Genomic DNA, 20,696 nt, shown 5'->3' with positions numbered 1-20,696 from the left:
GAACCCAGGAGTCCTGCCTAGACCCCCCTCCCCCAAGGCAAGGCCCGTGGCTGGGGGAAAGGCACCGGCTGGCTGAGCTCCCCTGGGGAAAGAGGGCTGTGGGAAGGAGAGGCTGTGGCTCACCCAGCTGTCCAGGCGGGCGGGAAAGCCCTGGAGGGGAGAAATGTCCTTCTAGGTTGATTTTGCAGGGCTCAGTTCGTCCCGCTCTCTGGAGCGGCTCCACTGGGTGTGCCGGGCTCAGGGAAGGTGTCAGGAAACAGGGCAGATCCCCCCAACCGGTGGTGCTCTGTGAGCAGATTTCACCCAGCGTGAACTCCTGGATCGCTGCCCCCGTCTGCCCCCGGAGTCACAGCCAGTCCCCTCAGATACTCTCAGACAAGCCGGACTTTGTGAGGAAAGTTCACGTACACCCCAAACCAGCCCACCCAGGTTGTCCCCTGCCCCAGGAGACCGGTCACTTACCCCAGAGCCACGGGACCCCAGATCCTACACCAAAGGCAACGCTGGCAGCCAGGTCTGTAGGAATCTCGCGAAAGGTTCGTGAGCTAAGGAAAGGGAATGAGGGTCACAAGGGGTTAAAGCAGGTAAAATTCATGCCCGGGTGAGTCGCAGTCTGTAATTCCAAACGGTGGCGGTGAAGGAAGAAACTGCCATTTTCCAAAGTCTTTTCAGGTGCCCCCAGACGGTCTCCAGGGATCCCCGCTTTGCATCGGGTTCCGGTCCCTGTAAGCGTCCAGCCAGCCCAACGAGGCAGGGTTCCCTCAATCCATCCTTACAGCTTCTTCTCCCAGAGAACAAGGTGGCAGGGCCCTCACCCACGTGGGCTTTGCCTTCGATGGGGGGAGGGAGGAACGCGGTGGTCTGCACACGCGATGCCCCTGCCTTTGGGGTCAGCACTTTTCTGGTGCTAAAGTTCTTCGTTAGCATCCCTACGGCATTGTCAAGGTTCCTTCCCCACTCTGAACTCTAGGGTAGATGGGGGGACCTGCATGAAAACCTCCTAAGCTTACTTTTACCAGCTTAGGTTAAAACTTCCCCAAGGTACAAGCTATTGTACCCTTTCCCTTGGATTTCCACTGCCACCACCAAACTTTATCTGGGTTCCTGAGAAAACGTAGTTTGGAAACGTCTTTCCCCCCAAAATCCTCCCAACTCTTGCACCCCACTTCCTGGGGAAGGTTTGGTACAAATCCTCACCAATTTGCATAGGTGACCACAGACCCAAACCCTTGGATCTAAGAACAAAGAAAAAGCATTCAGTTTCCTTACAAGAAGACTTTTAATAGAAGTAGAAAAGAATCACCTCTGTAAAATCAGGATGGCAAATACCTTACAGGGGAATTAGATTCAAAACAGAGAGAATCCCTCTAGGCAAAACCTTAAGTTACAAAAAGACACACAGACAGGAATATCCATTCTATTCAGCACAGCTATTTTCTCAGCCATTTAAAGAAATCATAATCTAACACATACCTAGCTAGATTACTTACTAAGTTCTAAGAGTCCATTCCTGTTCTGTCCCCAGCAAAAGCATCACACAGACAGACACAGACCCTTTGTTTTTTCTCTTTCCTCCCAGCCTTTGAAAGTATCTTATCTCCTCATTGGTCATTTTGGTCAGGTGCCAGCGAGGTTACCTTTAGCTTCTTAACCCTTTACAGGTGAGAGGATTTTTCCTCTGGACAGGAGGGATTGTAAAGGAGTTTACTCTTCCCTTTATATTTATGACAACAGGTGAAAGTGTTTTGCCACTGGCCATGAGGGATTTTAGAGCTCCAGGGACAGAAAGGTGGTTCCCCTTCCCTTTATATTTATGACAGGTCCGTTCTTATGTTATTTTAAAAATATATAAAAGTGTCACGGCCACATTGTGACTGACAAATAGCTTCCTTTCTCATTTCCACTGTGTAATTATAAGATAACTCCACTGGGATATAAATATTGTTCTTACAGTTCAGTGGATAGTACATAGAGCTGCACAAACAAGTCATTGTGTCAGGAAATTTTAGCTCGTACTGACTTCACTAGTGCTTTATATCTGGCCTGTAGTAAAATGAGGCAAACATCAAGATGAGCTGATGTATCACCGTGGAAGTCCTGTGTGTACCCCTGGGGTACACGGACCCCTGGCTGAGAACCACTGCTCTCCACAAATGCACAAGGAAATTGGCCTCAAGACACATTGGCATCACCTGATCAGCCAGTGTCACATGCAGGGTTGTGAAATCTCCCATCTCCGGTCCCACCAGGATGTCACGGGGCAGCCCCAGCCCATCCCTTAGGGGTAGGTATTTGCCAACATTTCCGCAGAGAAGGACCTGGGGATTACAGTGGATGAGAAGCTGGCAATGAGTCAGCAGGGTGGCCTTGTTGCCAAGAAGGCCAACGGCATTTTGAGCTGCATCAGTAGGAGCGTTGCCAGCAGATGGAGGGAAGAGATTGTTCCCCTCTATTCGGCACTGGTGAGGCCACATCTGGAGTACTGGGTCCAGTTTTGGGCCCCCCACGACAGAAGGGATGTGGACAAATTGGAGAGAGTCCAGCAGAGGGCAATGAAAATGATTAGGGGGCTGGAGCACGTGACTTAGGAGGGGAGGCTGAGGGAACTGGGCTTCTTTCGTCTGCAGAAGAGAAGAGTGAGGGGGAATTTGATAGCACCTTCAACTACCTGAGGGGGGTTCCAAAGGGGATGGAGCTCGGCTGTTCTCAGTGGTGGCAGATGACAGAACGAGGAGCAATGGTCTCCAGTTGCAGTGGGGGAGGTCTAGGTTGGAGGTCGAGGGGAGGGACGGCATCCACAGGACAGCAACCGGGACCCCAGGGCAGGTCACAGCGGTGAGAGCTCAGCTGCCCGGCCCTGGGGAGCAGCTGGCCGCACGCTGCATGGTGGACGTCTCTTTTTCTTCCATCGGCGGCGGTTGCTACTTCAGGCTGATGGTGGCCAGTGAGAAGCTGGGAAGGCTGGGCTGTGCAGGCCCTGGGGCCCGCCCGCCCCTTCTGTCTGCAGTCCCACCCCTGTTCTGCTCCTTCCTCAGTGGCCCTGCCCCGGTTCCCCCCACAGTCCTGTCCCAGTCCACCCACCCCCTTGCAGCCCCCCCGCCCACGGCCCCAAGACCAGGAAAGATCTGTCCCGCCGCCAACTGGGGGTGAGAGCTCTTCCAGTCCCCGGGCCACAGCCGCAGCTGGGATCCGGGCGCTGGGGCTTCCCCCACCACCTGGCACTTCTGCCAGGCACCGGGCTTGGGGTGCAGGGGTGCCCATTTTCCAGGGGGCCCCCAATGGGCTGAGGCTGCTGGGCAGAGGCCCTGGCGGCCCATTGGCTAATCTGCCACCGCTGCACTGCGGGTAGGGGTGCAGGCTCCCCTGGCTGAGCTGCCCTGGCAGGGCAGGGCAGGTGGGGGCAGGGGGCAGGGGGCTCTGTGTGTGGACGGAGCGGGGTTTGGGTTTAAACACGGGTCAGAGCCATGTCCACAGGGAGAGGGGGAAGCCGGCTGGCTTTGAAACAGGGGAGCGTGGCTCCGAACTCGCTTGCAAAGCCACAGGGTGTGACAAGAGGCTCTGGCCCCATAGGGAGCCTGGGGCTGAGCCTTGCCCAGAGCTGGGCCAAGGGCATAGCCAGGTAAAGCGGGAACTGCCGGGAGGCTGCGAGAGCCTGGCCCACTGGAAATCCCGGCCCTGGGCCTCCCTTTGTCCTAGTGCCTATGGGCCCTGAGAGCCGGGGCTGGAAGGAATCCGGGACAGGCGCTCACCTTCCCAGATCTGCCCGCTGATGGAAATGCACTGGCTGACACGGCCCTCGCACTGCAGGGTCTCCGTGCTGGAACAACTGCTCCGACCAGGGGCAATGCAGATCGGGCACCGGCCTCCCGTGTAGACGGTGTTGATGATCGGCCCTGCAAGACCCCCAAAGAGGGGGTTGGTGGGGGTTGACGGGCAGGGCTGAGGACAGGTGCCTTCTCTACTTTGTTACCACTTATTTCTAGCACCGCAATAACTGAGATCAGGGACCTCCTTGTGCCAAGAGCTGCACAGACTCCCCAGAGCAGGGGCCCTGATTGCACTGGGCACTGCATAGATCCCCCCAGCCTGCTACTGGGGGCCCCCCATTGTGCCAGGCACTGTATGCCTCCCTCCCCTGAGATCAGGGTCCCTCCTATGGCACCAGGTGCTACACGGGACCCCACCCTTCTCCAGAAAAGAACCTTTTCCGAACCAGTTTGACACTCAGTCGGAGCCTGGGCCACTGGGAAGAAGCAGGGAGGGATGCAGAGACGTACAGACAGGAGAGAACCGGGTATTGCAGCTGTTCGTAGAGCAGGTCCGGGATTGAATCTTCACAAAGACCCCATTCCCGAAGAAGAGGAAGATATTCCTGGGCGTGGCGGAGGATACACAGGAGAAGGAATAGCCTGCATTTTCCTTCGCTTCTGGTTAGAAGCGAAACAGTCACAAAAATTATTTACAGATGAAACCAGCGCCCCGAGAGCTGGTGATTCCTGGGAGCCACCTCACCCCTTTTCCTGGCGTCCCAGGCCAGAAGGGCCCATACCCAGCATCTAGTCTGACCTGCCGCACAGCCCAGGCTGGAGAAGTCCTCCCTACATTGTGCCCGATCACGTGTATTTGATGAAAGCATCTTCCAGGAGGGCAGCCAGCCTGGCCTGGGGGATGCCGATGGATGCTGCATCCACCACATCCCTAAGGAGCTTTTTAACCACCCTCCCCAGCATGTCTCGCTAAATACTTGTCTGGCACGCATCATCATGGTATCTGAACCCTGCGTCATCTTTAATGTATTATCCTCACAGCCACCTTGTGGGATGGGGCAGGGCAGTCACCCGCATTGAACAGATGGGGGAAACTGAGGCACAGATCCTCAGCACGACCTAACTCTTTGAAGCTCTGGGCCTAAGTGGTGTGTCCCAGGTCACACAGGGTGGCTGGCAGAGGGGGGCCTGGAGCCCAGGTGTGCTAAGCCCTTGGCGCGCATGTCCCGCCCACAGCCAGCAAACGGTCGGTGCGGAGACCGATGGTGGAAAGTCAGCGCCACCCACCTTTGACCAGTGCGTTTGCCTCCCAGACACCGAGGCAGGTGCTGTGACCAGCGGGGCAGGGCTGTGGCTGAGCAGGACAGTTGCTCACAGAATTTTTCCTACACTGGTAACAGGATCTGGTGAGGAGGGAAATAAAGCAGGATTTCCATTTTAATTTCTGGTGCCAGCGTCCCCCCTTTCTCGTACGGTCCCCGCAGGCCTAGGGCTTGTGGAGGTGGCCTTGGCTGGGTTGATCTCACTCCCGCCGTTAAAGCCAGTGCCTGGGATCGGTGCTGGCAGTGGCAGGGTGCACAGGCCGGTGTCTGCAGCAGTTTGGGGCACAGAGGGATGCGACAAAGTGGGAATTGAGCTCCTATTTCTACGATGCCATGGAGTGCCTCAGTTTCCCTCTGTGCTTTGCAAGGCTGTGCAGGGCCGCCCCTCCATCCATCCCCGACACACCTGTGAGGAAGTGGAAGCGTTCTTAATGTTTCCTCTCAATAGTGTGAGGGTGCCTCAGTTTCCCCTAGGCAGTTCTTAAGTATCTAGGTGGGATAAGGGTGTATGATCCTTGCAGAGCCCAAGAGGGCAGGTGTGTGCAGGGGTCTGGACACAGAGAATGGCCGACACCCTGTTTCCTGGCCACTGATGGCCTGGGCCCTTCCCCCCATGCAAGGTGAGAGCTAAAGGGTTGGAGAACAAAGGAATCAGGTGATCTCCTGGCCCGGGAAAGGGACAAAGCCCAGAGGAGGAGGGGCTGAAATGAGTTTCAGTTTGGGGCTGGCTGGGGAGTGGAGTGAAGTGCAGACGGGGTTGTCTGGCTCACTGCCCCCCAAAATGGACCTGGCTGAGCGGTCCTGTTCTCTGCACCCACAAGCTCTGTTTTAGACCATGTTCCTGTTGTCTAATAAACCTTCTGTTTTACTGGCTGGCTGAGAGTCCCGTCTGACTGTGGAGTTGGGGGACAGGACCCTCTGGCTTCCCCAGGACCCCGCCTGGGCAGACTCACTGTGGGAAGCGCATGGAATGGCAGAGGAGGCTGAATGCTCCGAGGTCAGACCCAGGAAGGTGGAAGCCGGGCGAGCTGTGTGTCCTGCAGACAGGCTGCTCCCAGAGCGGAGACTTCCCCAGAGTCCTGCCTGGCTTCGTAGGGAGCAGGTCCAGAGCATAGCCCGGGGACTCCCTGACAACACCCATCCTTCCATCCGTCCATCCTCCTACACGTCCACCCTTCCCCCCACATACCCATCCATCCATTCCCCTACGAGACTGTCTGTCCATCTATCCATCTGCCTTCACGCCTGTCCATCCATTCCTCTACACACCTGTCAAGGTTCCTTCCCCACTCTGAACTCTAGGGTACAGATGTGGGGACCTGCATGAAAACCTCCTAAGTTTACTTTCATCAGCTTAGGTTAAAACTTTCCCAAGGTACAAATTAGTTTTATCCTTTGCCTTTGGATTTCCACTGCCACCACCAAACTTTAACTGGGTTTACTGGGAAACGTAGTTTGGACATGTCTTTCCCCCCAAAATCCTCCCAACCCTTGCACCCCACTTCCTGGGGAAGGTTTGGTAAAAATCCTCACCAATTGCATAGGTGACCACAGACCCAAACCCTTGGATCTTAGAATGATGAAAAAGCATTGAGTTTCCTTACAAGAAGACCTTTAATAGAAGTAAAGGAATCACCTCTGGAAAATCAGGATGGTAGATACCTTACAGGGTAATTAGAATCATAGAATCATAGAATATCAGGGTTGGAAGGGACCTCAGGAGGTCATCTAGTCCAACCCCCTGCTCAAAGCAGGACAAATCCCCAATTAAATCATCCCAGCCAGGGCTTTCTCAAGCCTGACCTTAAAAACTTCTAAGGAAGGAGATTCTACCACCTCCCTAGGTAACACATTCCAGTGTTTCACCACCCTCTTGGTGAAAAAGTTTTTCCTAATATCCAACCTAAACCTCCCCCACTGCAACTTGAGACCATTACTCCTTGTCCTGTCCTCTTCCACCATTGAGAATAGTCTAGAACCATCCACTCTGGAACCACCTCTCAGGAAGTTGAAAGCAGCTATCAAATCCCCCCTCATTCTTCTCTTCTGCAGACTAAACAATCCCAGTTCCCTCAGTCTCTCCTCATAAGTCTTGTGTTCCAGACCCCTAATCATTTTTGTTGCCCTTTGCTGGACTCTCTCCAATTTATCCACATCCTTCTTGTAGTGTGGGGCCCAAAACTGGACACAGTACTCCAGATGAGGCCTCACCAATGTCGAATAGAGGGGGACGATCACGTCCCTCGATCTGCTCGCTATGCCCCTACTTATACATCCCAAAATGCCATTGGCCTTCTTGGCAACAAGGGCACACTGCTGACTCATATCCAGCTTCTCGTCCACTGTCACCCCTAGGTCCTTTCCCGCAGAACTGGTGCCGAGCCATTCGGTCCCTAGTCTGTAGCGGTGCATTGGGTTCTTCCGTCCTAAGTGCAGGACCCTGCACTTATCCTTATTGAACCTCATCAGATTTCTTTTGGCCCAATCCTCCAATTTGTCTAGGTCCTTCTGTATCCTATCCCTGCCCTCCAGCGTATCTACCACTCCTCCTAGTTTAGTATCATCAGCAAATTTGCTGAGGGTGCAATCCACACCATCCTCCAGATCATTTATGAAGATATTGAACAAAACCGGGCCCAGGACCGACCCCTGGGGCACTCCACTTGACACCGGCTGCCAACTAGACATGGAGCCATTGATCACTACCCGTTGAGCCCGACAATCTAGCCAACTTTCTACCCACCTTATAGTGCATTCATCCAGCCCATACTTCTTTAACTTGCTGACAAGAATACTGTTGGCGACCGAGTCAAAAGCTTTGCTCAAGTCAAGAAACAATACATCCACTGCTTTCCCTTCATCCACAGAACCAGTAATCTCATCATAGAAGGCGATTAGATTAGTCAGGCATGACCTTCCCTTGGTGAATCCATGCTGGCTGTTCCTGATCACTTTCCTCTCATGCAAGTGCTTCAGGATTGATTCTTTGAGGACCTGCTCCATGATTTTTCCAGGGACTGAGGTGAGGCTGACTGGCCTGTAGTTCCCAGGATCCTCCTTCTTCCCTTTTTTAAAGATTGGCACTACATTAGCCTTTTTCCAATCATCCGGGACTTCCCCCGTTCGCCATGAGTTTTCAAAGATAATGGCCAATGGCTCTGCAATCACAGCCGCCAATTCCTTCAGCACTCTCGGATGCAACTCGTCCGGCCCCATGGACTTGCAGAAGGCCAGCTTTTGTAAATAGTCCCTAACCACCTCTTTCTCCACCGAGGGCTGGCCATCTACTCCCCATGTTGTGATGCCCAGCGCAGCAGTCTGGGAGCTGACCTTGTTCGTGAAGACAGAGGCAAAAAAAGCATTGAGTGCATTAGCTTTTTCCACATCCTCTGTCACTAGGTTGCCTCCCTCATTCAGTAAGGGGCCCTCACTTTCCTTGGCTTTCTTCTTGTTGCCAACATACCTGAAGAAACCCTTCTTGTTACTCTTGACATCTCTTGCTAGCTGCAGCTCCAGGTGCGATTTGGCCCTCCTGATTTCATTCCTACATGCCCGAGCAATATTTTTATACTCATCCCTGGTCATATGTCCAACCTTCCACTTCTTGTAAGCTTCTTTTTTATGTTTAAGATCCACTAGGATTTCACCGTTAAGCCAAGCTGGTTGCCTGCCATATTTACTATTCTTTCGACACATCGGGATGGTTTGTCCCTGTAACCTCAACAGGGATTCCTTGAAATACAGCCAGCTCTCCTGGACTCCTTTCCCCTTCATGTTAGTCCCCCAGGGGATCCTGGCCATCCGTTCCCTGAGGGAGTCGAAGTCTGCTTTCCTGAAGTCCAGGGTCCGTATCCTGCTGCTTACCTTTCTTCTCTGCGTCAGGATCCTGAACTCAACCAACTCATGGTCACTGCCCCCCAGATTCCCATCCACTTTTGCTTCCTCCACTAATTCTTCCCGGTTTGTGAGCAGCAGGTCAAGAAAAGCTTCCCCCCTAGTTGGCTCCTCTAGCACTTGCACCAGGAAATTGTCCCCTACGCTTTCCAAAAACTTCCTGGATTGTCTGTGCACCGCTGTATTGCTCTCCCAGCAGATATCAGGAAAATTAAAGTCACCCATGAGAACCAGGGCGTGCGATCTAGTAGCTTCTGCGAGTTGCCGGAAGAAAGCCTCGTCCACCTCCTCCCCCTGGTCCGGCGGTCTATAGCAGACTCCCACCACTACATCACTCCTGTTGCTCACACTTCTAAACTTAATCCAGAGACACTCAGGGTTTTCCTGCAGTTTCATACTGGAGCTCTGAGGATTCATACTGCTCCCTTACATACAGTGCGACTCCCCCACCTTTTCTACCCTGCCTGTCCTTCAAAACATTAGATTCAAAACATAGAGAAAAGGAGGACTTGTGGCACCTTAGAGACTAACCAATTTATTTGAGCATGAGCTTTCGTGAGCTACAGCTCACTTCATCGGATGCATACCGTGGAAACTGCAGCAGACTTTATATACACACAGAGAATATGAAACAAAACCTCCTCCCACCCCACTGTCCTGCTGGTAATAGCTTATCTAAAGTGATCATCAAGTTGGGCCATTTCCAGCACAAATCCAGGTTTTCTCACCCTCCACCCCCCACACAAATTCACTCTCCTGCTGGTGATAGCCCATCCAAAGTGACAACTCTCTACACAATGTGCATGATAATCAAGGTGGGCCATTTCCTGCACAAATCCAGGTTCTCTCACCCCCTCACCCCCTCCCAAAAACCACACACACAAACTCACTATCCTGCTGGTAATAGCTCATCCAAACTGACCACTCTCCAAGTTTAAATCCAAGTTAAACCAGAACATCAGGTGGGGGGAGGGGGAGGAAAAAACAAGGGGAAATAGGCTACCTTGCATAATGACTTAGCCACTCCCAGTCTCTATTTAAGCCTAAATTAATAGTATCCAATTTGCCAATGAATTCCAATTCAGCAGTTTCTCGCTGGAGTCTGGATTTGAAGTTTTTTTGTTTTAAGATAGCGACCTTCATGTCTGTGATTGCGTGACCAGAGAGATTGAAGTGTTCTCCGACTGGTTTATGAATCTTATAATTCTTGACATCTGATTTGTGTCCATTTATTCTTTTACGTAGAGACTGTCCAGTTTGACCAATGTACATGGCAGAGGGGCATTGCTGGCACATGATGGCATATATCACATTGGTGGATGTGCAGCTGAATGAGCCTCTGATAGTGTGGCTGATGTTATTAGGCCCTGTGATGGTGTCCCCTGAATAGATATGTGGGTACAGTTGGCAACGGGCTTTGTTGCAAGGATAAGTTCCTGGGTTAGTGGTTCTGTTGTGTGGTATGTGGTTGTTGGTGAGTATTTGCTTCAGGTTGCGGGGCTGTCTGTAGGCAAGGACTGGCCTGTCTCCCAAGATTTGTGAGAGTGTTGGGTCATCCTTTAGGATAGGTTGTAGATCCTTAATAATGCGTTGGAGGGGTTTTAGTTGGGGGCTGAAGGTGACGGCTAGTGGCGTTTTGTTATTTTCTTTGTTAGGCCTGTCCTGTAGTAGGTAACTTCTGGGAACTCTTCTGGCTCTATCAATCTGTTTCTTTACTTCCGCAGGTGGGTATTGTAGTTGTAAGAAAGCTTGACAGAGATCTTGAAGGTGTTTGTCTCTGTCTGAGGGGTTGGAGCAAATGCGGTTGTATCGCAGAGCTTGGCTGTAGACGATGGATCGTGTGGTGTGGTCAGGGTGAAAGCTGGAGGCATGCAGGTAGGAATAGCGGTCAGTAGGCTTCCGGTATAGGGTGGTGTTTATGTGACCATTGTTTATGAGCACTGTAGTGTCCAGGAAGTGGATCTCTTGTGTGGACTGGACCAGGCTGAGGTTGGTGGTGGGATGGAAATTGTTGAAATCATGGTGGAATTCCTCAAGGGCTTCTTTTCCATGGGTCCAGATGATGATGTCATCAACATAGCGCAAGTAGAGTAGGGGCTTTAGGGGACGAGAGCTGAGGAAGCGTTGTTCTAAATCAGCCATAAAAATGTTGGCATACTGTGGGGCCATGCGGGTACCCATAGCAGTGCCGCTGATCTGAAGGTATACATTGTCTGATACAATGATACGTCGGCGCGTAGCTAGTACACAGCTCCTGGATCTTCTGTCGCTGCATAAGCCCAAGGGTCATGGAGAGGTTCACCTCTTCCACACCAGCACTTTTCCCTTCGTAGTAGACACCTTCAGGCCACTCAGCGTCGTCTCCTCCCTGGGCTGTAAACTGACAAAGCTTTAATTCTCTGGAATAAAAGGGCTTTAGAGAATTAATATGGTACACCTTAGGCTTTTGGTTGGAGGTGGGGAATGCTATGAGATAATTAACAGCTCCCAGGCGCTCCTGGACCGTGAATGGCCCTTCCCACGATGCTTCCATTTTATGGGCCAGGAGCGCCTTAAGACCATGACCTGGTCCCCTACTTTGAAGGAACGCTCTCTGGCATGTTTATCATACCAGGCTTTTTGCTCTTTTTGAGCATCCTGTAAGTTTTCTTAAGCAAGGGCTAAAGAGGTTCGGAGGGTGTTTTGTAGGTTGGTTACAAAGTCCAGAATGTTAGTTCCTGGAGAAGGTGTAAATCCCTCCCATTGCTGCTTCACCGACTGTAATGGCCCCTTAACCTCACAGCCATATAAAAGTTCAAATGGGGAAAACCCTAAACTGGGATGTGGTACAGCTCTGTAGGCAAAGAGCAACTGCTGCAACACTAGGTCCCAATCATTGGAGTGCTCATTTACGAATTTACGTATCATGGTCCCCAAAGTCCCATTAAACTTCTCCACCATGCCGTTTGTTTGATGGTGGTAAGGAGTGGCAACCAAGTGATTTACCCCATGAGCTTCCCAGAGGTTTTCCATAGTTCCTGCCAGGAAATTAGTCCCTGCACCTGTGAGGATGTCGGAGGGCCAACCTACCCTGGCAAAAATGTCTGCTAGTGCCTGGCACACACTTTTAGCCCTGGGGTTGCTTAGAGTTACTGCTTCCGGCCATTGGGTGGCAAAATCCATGAAAGTCAGTCTGTACTGCTTCCCTCTGGGTGTCTTTTTCGGAAAAGGACCCAGAATATCCACAGCTACTCACTGAAATGGAACTTCAATGATGGGGAGTGGTTGGAGAAGGGCTTTGACCTGGTCTTGGGGTTTTCCCACTCTTTGGCATACTTCACAAGACCAGGCATATGTAGAAACATCCTTGCCCATTCCCTCCCAGTGGAATGGCCCCCCAAAAACGGTCTTCGGTCCTGTTCACCCCAGCATGGCCACTAGGGTGATCATGGGCTAAGCTCAAGATCTTGGCCTGGTATTTAGTTGGAACTACCAACTGTCTCTGAGGATGCCAGTCTTCCTGGTGTCCACCAGAAAGAGTTTCCTTGTATAAAAGTCCTCTTTCTACAACAAACCTGGATCGATTAGAAGAGCTGAGAGGCGGTGCATTGCTCCGTGCTGCCGTCCAAGCTCTCTGGAGGCTTTCATCCGCTTCCTGTTCGTCTGGAACTGTTCCCTTGATACTGGAGACATCAGTTCCTCATTGGATTGTGGACCTATGCTTGGTCCCTCTGGAGCAATGTAGGGGATGGGGCTGTTTCCGTTGACTGTGAACCGCTCTCCGCTGGGACACTATATTGGGGTTCAGGCTCTGGCTGAGCCTCTTGTGTAGGGTTATGGGCTGCTGCTGGTTCAGGTTCGGTGGGGCCCTCTGGTGTTGAGGTTGCAAGTACTGGATTCAGTGCTGGCAATGGGTCTGGTGCTGGTTGTTCCTCTGGTTCTGGTTCTGGGACTGGTTCCGTCTGGGTCTCTGGGACTGGATCCACTACTGCTGTTGCAGACATTGGGCTGGGGTCCGGGTCCATCACCTCTGACCGGCTCCTGAGAGAAGTTTCCTGAACAGAGCTAGGCCTCACGGCTCGTTTAGCCTGGCTGCGGGTGACCATTCCCACCCTCTTGGCCCACTTCAGATGATTGACCAAGTCTTCCCCCAACAGCATGGGGATGGGATAATCATCATCGACTGCAAAAGTCCACGTTCCTGACCAGCCCTGGTACTGGACAGGCAATTTGGCTGTAGGCAAATGGAAAGAGTGGGACTTGAAGGGTTGAATCGTCACTTGGATCTCTGGGTTGATTAAATTGGGGTCCACTAAGGAAGCATGGATAGCTGACACTTGTGCTCTGGTGTCCCTCCACGCGGGGACCTTCTTCCCACCCACACGCACAGTTTCCCTCCACTCCAAGGGTATCTGGGAGGTATCTGGGCCTGCGGATCTTTGGTGTGATTCCGGTGCAATGAACTGTAATCTGTTGGGGTTCTTGGGGCAGTTGGCAATTACTTGCCCCAGCCCGTTACATTTAAAATATCGTCCAGCTGAGGGGTCACTGGGGCGAGGTGGGTTGCTGGAGAACGGGGTGGTGGGACGATAAGGGGTCCGGAGGGTTCTTTGGGAGGTAGGTGGGGCCTTGGGTGACCCCCGGTAATAGGGTGTGGTCTGGGGTTGTCCCTTCTGGTCTCTGCTCCAACTGCGACAAGTTTTCTTCTTCTCTGCCACCTGCACCCATCTGTCTCCGATCTCTCCTGCCTCGATTACAGTTTTGGGCTTCCCATCTAGGATGTATCTTTCTATTTCCTCAGGAACACCCTCTAAGAATTGTTCCATTTGCATTAGGAAGGGCAAATTTACTGGAGATTCAACACTTGCTCCTGATATCCAGGCATCCCAATGTTTCACAATGTGGTAGGCATGTCGGGTAAATGACACGTCTGGTTTCCACCTTAGGGCTCTGAAGCTCCGACGAGAATGCTTGGGTGTTATCCCCATTCTGACTCTCACCTTGGATTTAAACAGTTCATACTCGTTCATGTGTTCTTTAGGCATTTCAGCCGCCACCTCAGCTAATTGTCCACTGAGCTGCGGCCTCAGCTCTACCATGTATTGGTCTGTAGGGATGCTGTACCCAAGGCAGGCCCTTTTGAACTTTTCTAAGAAGGCCTCGGTATCATCGCCTGCCTTGTAGGTGGGGAACTTTCTGGGATGGGAAGTGCTACCTGGAGAAGGATTGCTAGGGTTTGTTGGTATATTCTGCTGAGTCTTTACTTGCTCCATCTCCAGTTCATGCTGCCTCTCTTTTTCCTTCTCCTCCTCCACATGCTTCCTTGCCTCCATTTCCCTCCTGTGGGCAGCCTCCTGTACCTCCTTCTCCAGCCGCATGAGTTCTATCTGTCTTTCATGTTCCTTATGTTTTTCCTCAGCCTGAAATCTGGCTACTTCCAGCTTTTGTTGAGCCGTGGATTCTGTCATCCTAACCTCTCTGTTTTTAACTAACTTTACACCGGAGGTTTGGAAATAAACAAACAAAACTTGGCTGTAAAATTTTGCTGTGCTGGAATAGGATACCTATTCTCTGATTGTGATTGTCAGCCTACAGAAAAAGACAATTCCCTTTGTCTCTGCTCTGGCCCCAAATCAAAGCAAAAAACCTCCAACTACTTAGAAACCTGCTGATCAGCAGCCCCAAAGGAAAAAAAAATTCGTGTTCAAATCTGTGCTCCTTCTTAAAAAAAAAAATCAGAATCCTAAAAAAAAAAAACCCCTGCCACTTTTGTCTCCAGGGAAATGGGTGGAACACCCCCCCCCCTCCCATTTAGTTGTAGGGGGAAACAAAACCTCAGGTTTTCGAAGACTGTGCATTTCCCTGCAGGAGATTAACTACTCTGCCTCCAGGCAAAGAAAACCTGCAATTCACAAAGATAATCCCCTTTTGTCTCTGCTCTGGCCCCAAAGCAGAGAAAGAACTAGTTGCTTTCAGTTGGACCTCCTTTCCAGCAGCCCCAAAGGAAAAAAAATATTTCCTTTTTAAAATCCATTTTTCTGGTTCAAAAAAATCTCAAATTGATCTCAAAATGATTTCAGGTTAATCCCACCACTCTGCCACCATGTCAAGGTTCCTTCCTACTCTGAGCTCTAGGGTACAGATGTGGGGACCTGCATGAAAACCTCCTAAGCTTACTTTCATCAGTTTCGGTGAAAACTTCCCCAAGGTACAAATTAATTTTGTCCTTTGCCCCTAGATTTCTACTGCCACCACCAAACTTGAACTGGGTTTACTGGGAAAGGTAGTTTGGACACGCCTTTCCCCCCAAATCCTCCCAACCCTTGCACCCCACTTCCTGGGGAAGGTTTGGTACAAATCCTCACCAATTTGCATAGGTGACCACAGACCCAAACCCTTGCATCTTAGAACAATGAAAAAGCATTGAGTTTCCTTACAAGAAGACTTTTAATAGAAGTAGAAAAGAATCACCTCTGTAAAATCAGGATGGCAAATACCTTACAGGGGAATTAGATTCAAAACAGAGAGAATCCCTCGAGGCAAAACCTTAAGTGACAAAAAGACACACAGGCAGGAATATCCATTCTGTTCAGCACAGCTATTTTCTCAGCCATTTAAAGAAATCATAAGCTAACACATACCTAGCGAGATTACTTACTAAGTTCTAAGAGTCCATTCCTGTTCTGTCCCCAGCAAAAGCATCACACAGACAGACACAGACCCTTTGTTTTTCTCTCTCCTCCCAGCTTTTGAAAGTATCTTATCTCCTCATTGGTCATTTTGGTCAGATGCCAGCGAGGTTACCTTTAGCTTCTTAACCCTTTACAGGTGAGAGGATTTTTCCTCTGGAGAGGAGGGATTATAAAGGAGTTTACCCTTCCCTTTCTATTTATGACAACAGGTGAAAGTGTTTTGCCACTGGCCATGGGGGATTTTATAGCACCGGGGACACAAAGGTGGATCCTCTTCCCTTTATATTTATGACAGGTCCTTTCTTATGTTATTATAAAAATACATAAGTGTTATGGCCACATTGTGACTGACAAATAGCTTCCTTTCTCACTTCCCCCGTGTAATGATAAGATAACTCCACTGGGATATAAATATTGTTCTTACAGTTCAGTGGATAGTACATAGAGCTGCACAAACAAGTCATTGTGTCAGGAAATTTTAGCTCGTACTGACTTCACTAGTGCTTTATATCTGGCCTGTTGTAAAATGAGGCAAACATCAAGATAAGCTGATGACCCCCTGGAAGACCTGTGTGTACCCTGGAGTACACGGACCGCTGGCTGAGAACCACTGATCTCCACTAACGCACAAGGGAATTGGCCTCAAGACACATTGCATCACCTGATCAGCCAAAGTCCTGGCTCCCAAGCCCCCTGCTCTAACCACTGGACCCCTCTCCCCTTGCAGGGCCAGGGAATGAAACCCAGGAGTCCTGCCTAGACCCCCTCCCCCAAGGCAAGGCCCGTGGCCTGTGGAAAGGCACCGGCTGGCTGAGCTCCCCTGGGGAAGGAGGGCTGTGGGAAGGAGAGGCCGTGGCTCACCCAGCTGTCCAGGCGGGCGGGAACGCCCTGGAGGGGAGAAATGTCCTTCTAGGTTGATTTTGCAGGGCTCAGTTCGTCCCGCTCTCTGGAGCGGCTCCACTGGGAGTGCCGGGCTCAGGGAAGGTGTCAGGAAACAGGGCTGATGCCCCCAGCCGGTGGTGCTCTGTGAGTAGATTTCACCCAGTGTGAACTCCTGGATCGCTGCCCCCGTCTGACCCCGGAGTCACAGCCAGTCCCCTCAGATACTCTCAGACAAGCCGGACTTTGTGAGGAAAGGTCACGTACACCCCAAACCAGACCACCCAGGTTGTTCCCAGCCCCAGGAGACCGGTCACTTACCCCAGAGCCACGGGACCCCAGATCCTCCACCAAAGGCAACCCTGGCAGCCAGGTCTGTAGGAAACTCGCTAAAGGTTCGTGAGCTAAGGAAAGGGAATGAGGGTCACAAGGGGTTAAAGGCGGTAAAATTCATGCCCAGATGAGTTGCATTCTGTAATTCCAAACGGTGGCGGTGATGGAAGAACCTGCCATTCTCCCAAGTCTTTTCAGGTGCCCCCAGACCGTCTCCGGGGATCCCTGCTTTGCATCTGGTTCTGGTCCCTGTAAGAGTCCAGCCGGCCCAGCGAGGCAGGATCCTTCCCTGAATCCATCCTTACAGCTTCTTCTCCCAGAGAACAAGCTGGCAGGGCCCCCACCCACGTGGGCTTTGCCTTCGATGAGGGAGGGAGGAATGCGGCAGTCAGCACACACGATGGCCCCTGCCTTTGGACTCAGCACTTTCCTGGTGCGAAAGTTCCTCCTTAGCATCCCTCCACCGTCTCTGCTGGGTCAGTGAGTCCCAGGGCTGTGCTCAGGGTGAATGGTTGTTACTCCGCGAAAACAGCAGACGGGGAAGGGAAAACCATACCACGGCCCATTGGTTTTCATGAAATTGAAACTCCAAACACACTGTTCTACCTTTGCCATGCCTTTGATCTAGGCCAGGGGCTCTCGACCTTTCCAGACCGCTGTACCCCTTGTGGCAGTATGATGTGTCTTGCATAGCCCAAGTTTCCCCTCACTTAAAGCTACTTGCTTCCAAAACCAGACATGGGGTCTAAATTAGCTGTTCCCAGTCAAGAAAGAGATCTTGGAGTCACAGTGGATAGTTCACAGTACGCAGTGCATGTCAAAAAAGAGAACAGAATGTTGGGAATCATTAAGAAAGGGAGAGATAATGAGACAGTAAATGTCATATTGCCCCTACATAAATCCATGCTACTCCCATTCTTGAAAACTGTGTGGAGATGTGGTCACCCCAGCGTATAAAAGAGATATCGGAATTGGAAAATCATAGAATCATAGAATATCAGGATTGGAAGGGACCCCAGAAGGTCATCTAGTCCAACCCCCTGCTCGAAGCAGGACCAATTCCCAGTTAAATCATCCCAGCCAGGGCTTTGTCAAGCCTGACCTTAAAAACCTCTAAGGAAGGAGATTCTACCACCTCCCTAGGTAACGCATTCCAGTGTTTCACCACCCTCTTAGTGAAAAAGTTTTTCCTAATATCCAATCTAAACCTCCCCCACTGCAACTTGAGACCATTACTCCTCGTTCTGTCATCTGCTACCATTGAGAACAGTCTAGAGCCATCCTCTTTGGAACCCCCTTTCAGGTAGTTGAAAGCAGCTATCAAATCCCCCCTCATTCTTCTCTTCTGCAGGCTAAACAATCCCAGGTCCCTCAGCCTCTCCTCATAAGTCATGTGTTCCAGACCCCTAATCATTTTTGTTGCCCTTCGCTGGACTCTCTCCAATTTATCCACATCCTTCTTGTTGTGTGGGGCCCAAAACTGGACACAGTACTCCAGATGAGGCCTCACCAATGTCGAATAGAGGGGAACGATCATGTCCCTCGATCTGCTCGCTATGCCCCTACTTATACATCCCACAATGCCATTGGCCTTCTTGGCAACAAGGGCACACTGCTGACTCATATCCAGCTTCTTGTCCACTGTCACCCCTAGGTCCTTTCCCGCAGAACTGCTGCCTAGCCATTCGGTCCCTAGTCTGTAGCGGTGCATTGGATTCTTCCATCCTAAGTGCAGGACCCTGCACTTATCCTTATTGAACCTCATCAGATTTCTTTTGGCCCAATCCTCCAATTTGTCTAGGTCCCTCTGTATCCTATCCGTCCCCTCCAGCGTATCTACCACTCCTCCCAGTTTAGTATCATCCGCACATTTGCTGAGAGTGCAATCCACACCATCCTCCAGATCATTTATGAAGATATTGAACAAAACCGGCACCAGGACCGACCCCTGGGGCACTCCACTTGATACCGGCTGCCAACTAGACATGGAGCCATTGATCACTACCCGTTGAGCCCGACAATCTAGCCAGCTTTCTACCCACCTTATAGTGCATTCATCCAGCCCATACTTCCTTCACTTGCTGACAAGAATACTGTGGGAGACCGTGTCAAAAGCTTTGCTGAAGTCAAGAAACAATACATCCACTGTATTCAGAAAAGATTCAGAAAAGGGTCACAAAATTATTAGGGGGATGGAACAGCTTCCGTGAGGAGAGATTCATAAGAGTGGGACTTTTCAGCTTGGAAAAGAGACGGACAAGGGGGGATAGGAGAGAGGTCTAGAAAATCATGAGTGGTGTGGAGAAAGTAGATAAGGAAGTGTTATTTACTCCTTCTCATAACACAAGAACTAGGGGCCACCATATGAAATTAAGAGGCAGTAGGTTTAAAAAAACAAAGGGAAGTGTTTTTTTCACATAATGCACCATCAACCTGTGGAACTCCTTGCCAGAGGAATGTGCAAAGTCCAAAAGTAAACTGGGTTCAAAAAAGAGCTAGATAAATTCATGGAGGATAGGGCCATCAATGGCTATTAGCCAGGCTGGGTAGGGATGGTGTCCTTAGCCTCTGTTTGCCAGAAGCTGTGAATGGATGACAGGGGATGGAACACTTGATGTTTGATTACCTGTTCTGTTAATTCCCTCTGGGCACCTGGCATTGGCCACTGTCGGAAGACAGGATACTGGGTTAGATGGACCTTTGGTCTGACCCAGTGTGGCCCTGTCAGGGTTCCTTCCCCACTCTGAACTCTAGGGTACAGATGTGGGGACCGCAGGAAAGACCCCCTCAGCTTATTCTTACCAGCTTAGGTTCAAAACTTCCCCAAAGTACAAACTTTGCCTTGTCCTTGAACCGTACGCTGCCACCACCAAGCGTCTTACACAAAGACCAGGGAAAGAGCCCACTTGGAGACGTCTTCCCCCAAAATATCACCCCAAGTCCTACACCCCCTTTCCTGGGGAAGGCTTGATAAGAATCCTCCCCAATTTGTACAAGTGAACACAGACCCAAACCCTTGGATCTTCAGAACAATGAAAAAGCAAACAGGTTCTTAAAAGAAGAATTTGAATGAAAGAAAAGGTGAAAGAATCACCACTGTAAAATCAGGATGGTAAATACCTTCCAGGGTAATCAAATTCAAAACATAGAGAATCCTCTAGGCAAAACCTTAAGTTACAAAAAGACACACAGACAGGAATATCCATTCTATGCAGCACAGCTATTTTCTCAGCCATTTAAAGAAATCATAATCTATCACATACCTAGCTAGATTACTTACTAAATTCTAAGAGTCCATTCCTGTTCTGTCCCCGGCAAAAGCATCACACAGACAAACACAGACCCTTTGTTTTTCTCCCTCCTCCCAGCTTTTGAAAGCATCTTATCTCCTCATTGGGCATTTTGGGTAGGTGCCAGCGAGGTTACCTTTAGCTTCTTAACCCTTTACAGGTGAGAGGATTTTTCCTCTGGACAGGAGGGATTGTAAAGGAGTTTACCCTTCCCTTTATATTTATGACAACAGGTGAAAGTGTTTTGCCACTGGCCATGAGGGATTTTAGTGCTCCAGGGACAGAAAGGTGGTTCCCCTTCCCTTTATATTTATGACAGGTCCGTTCTTATGTTATTTTAAAAATATATAAAAGTGTCACGGCCACACTGTGACTGACAAATAGCTTCCTTTCTCATTTCCACTGTGTAATTATAAGATAACTCCACTGGGATATAAATATTGTTCTTACAGTTCAGTGGATAGTACATAGAGCTGCACAAACAAGCCATTGTGTCAGGAAATTTTAGCTCGTACTGACTTCACTAGTGCTTTTTATCTG

The 20,696-nt window shown here is 50.6% G+C and overlaps 1 protein-coding gene across 1 annotated transcript in view; it reads left to right on the top strand.

The window, feature by feature from the left end:
* The window catches only part of LOC125629738 (phospholipase A2 inhibitor and Ly6/PLAUR domain-containing protein-like), a 51,794-nt gene that overhangs the window by 8,268 nt on the left and 22,830 nt on the right, over positions 1–20,696 (top strand). The gene's annotated exons all lie outside the window — the stretch shown is intronic.

The sequence above is a fragment of the Caretta caretta genome, chromosome 24 (assembly GCF_965140235.1).
Source record: "Caretta caretta isolate rCarCar2 chromosome 24, rCarCar1.hap1, whole genome shotgun sequence".
Lineage (NCBI taxonomy): Eukaryota > Metazoa > Chordata > Testudines > Cheloniidae > Caretta > Caretta caretta.
Note: the sequence above shows the minus strand (reverse complement) of the source record. Positions and strands in the feature narration are given on the sequence as shown.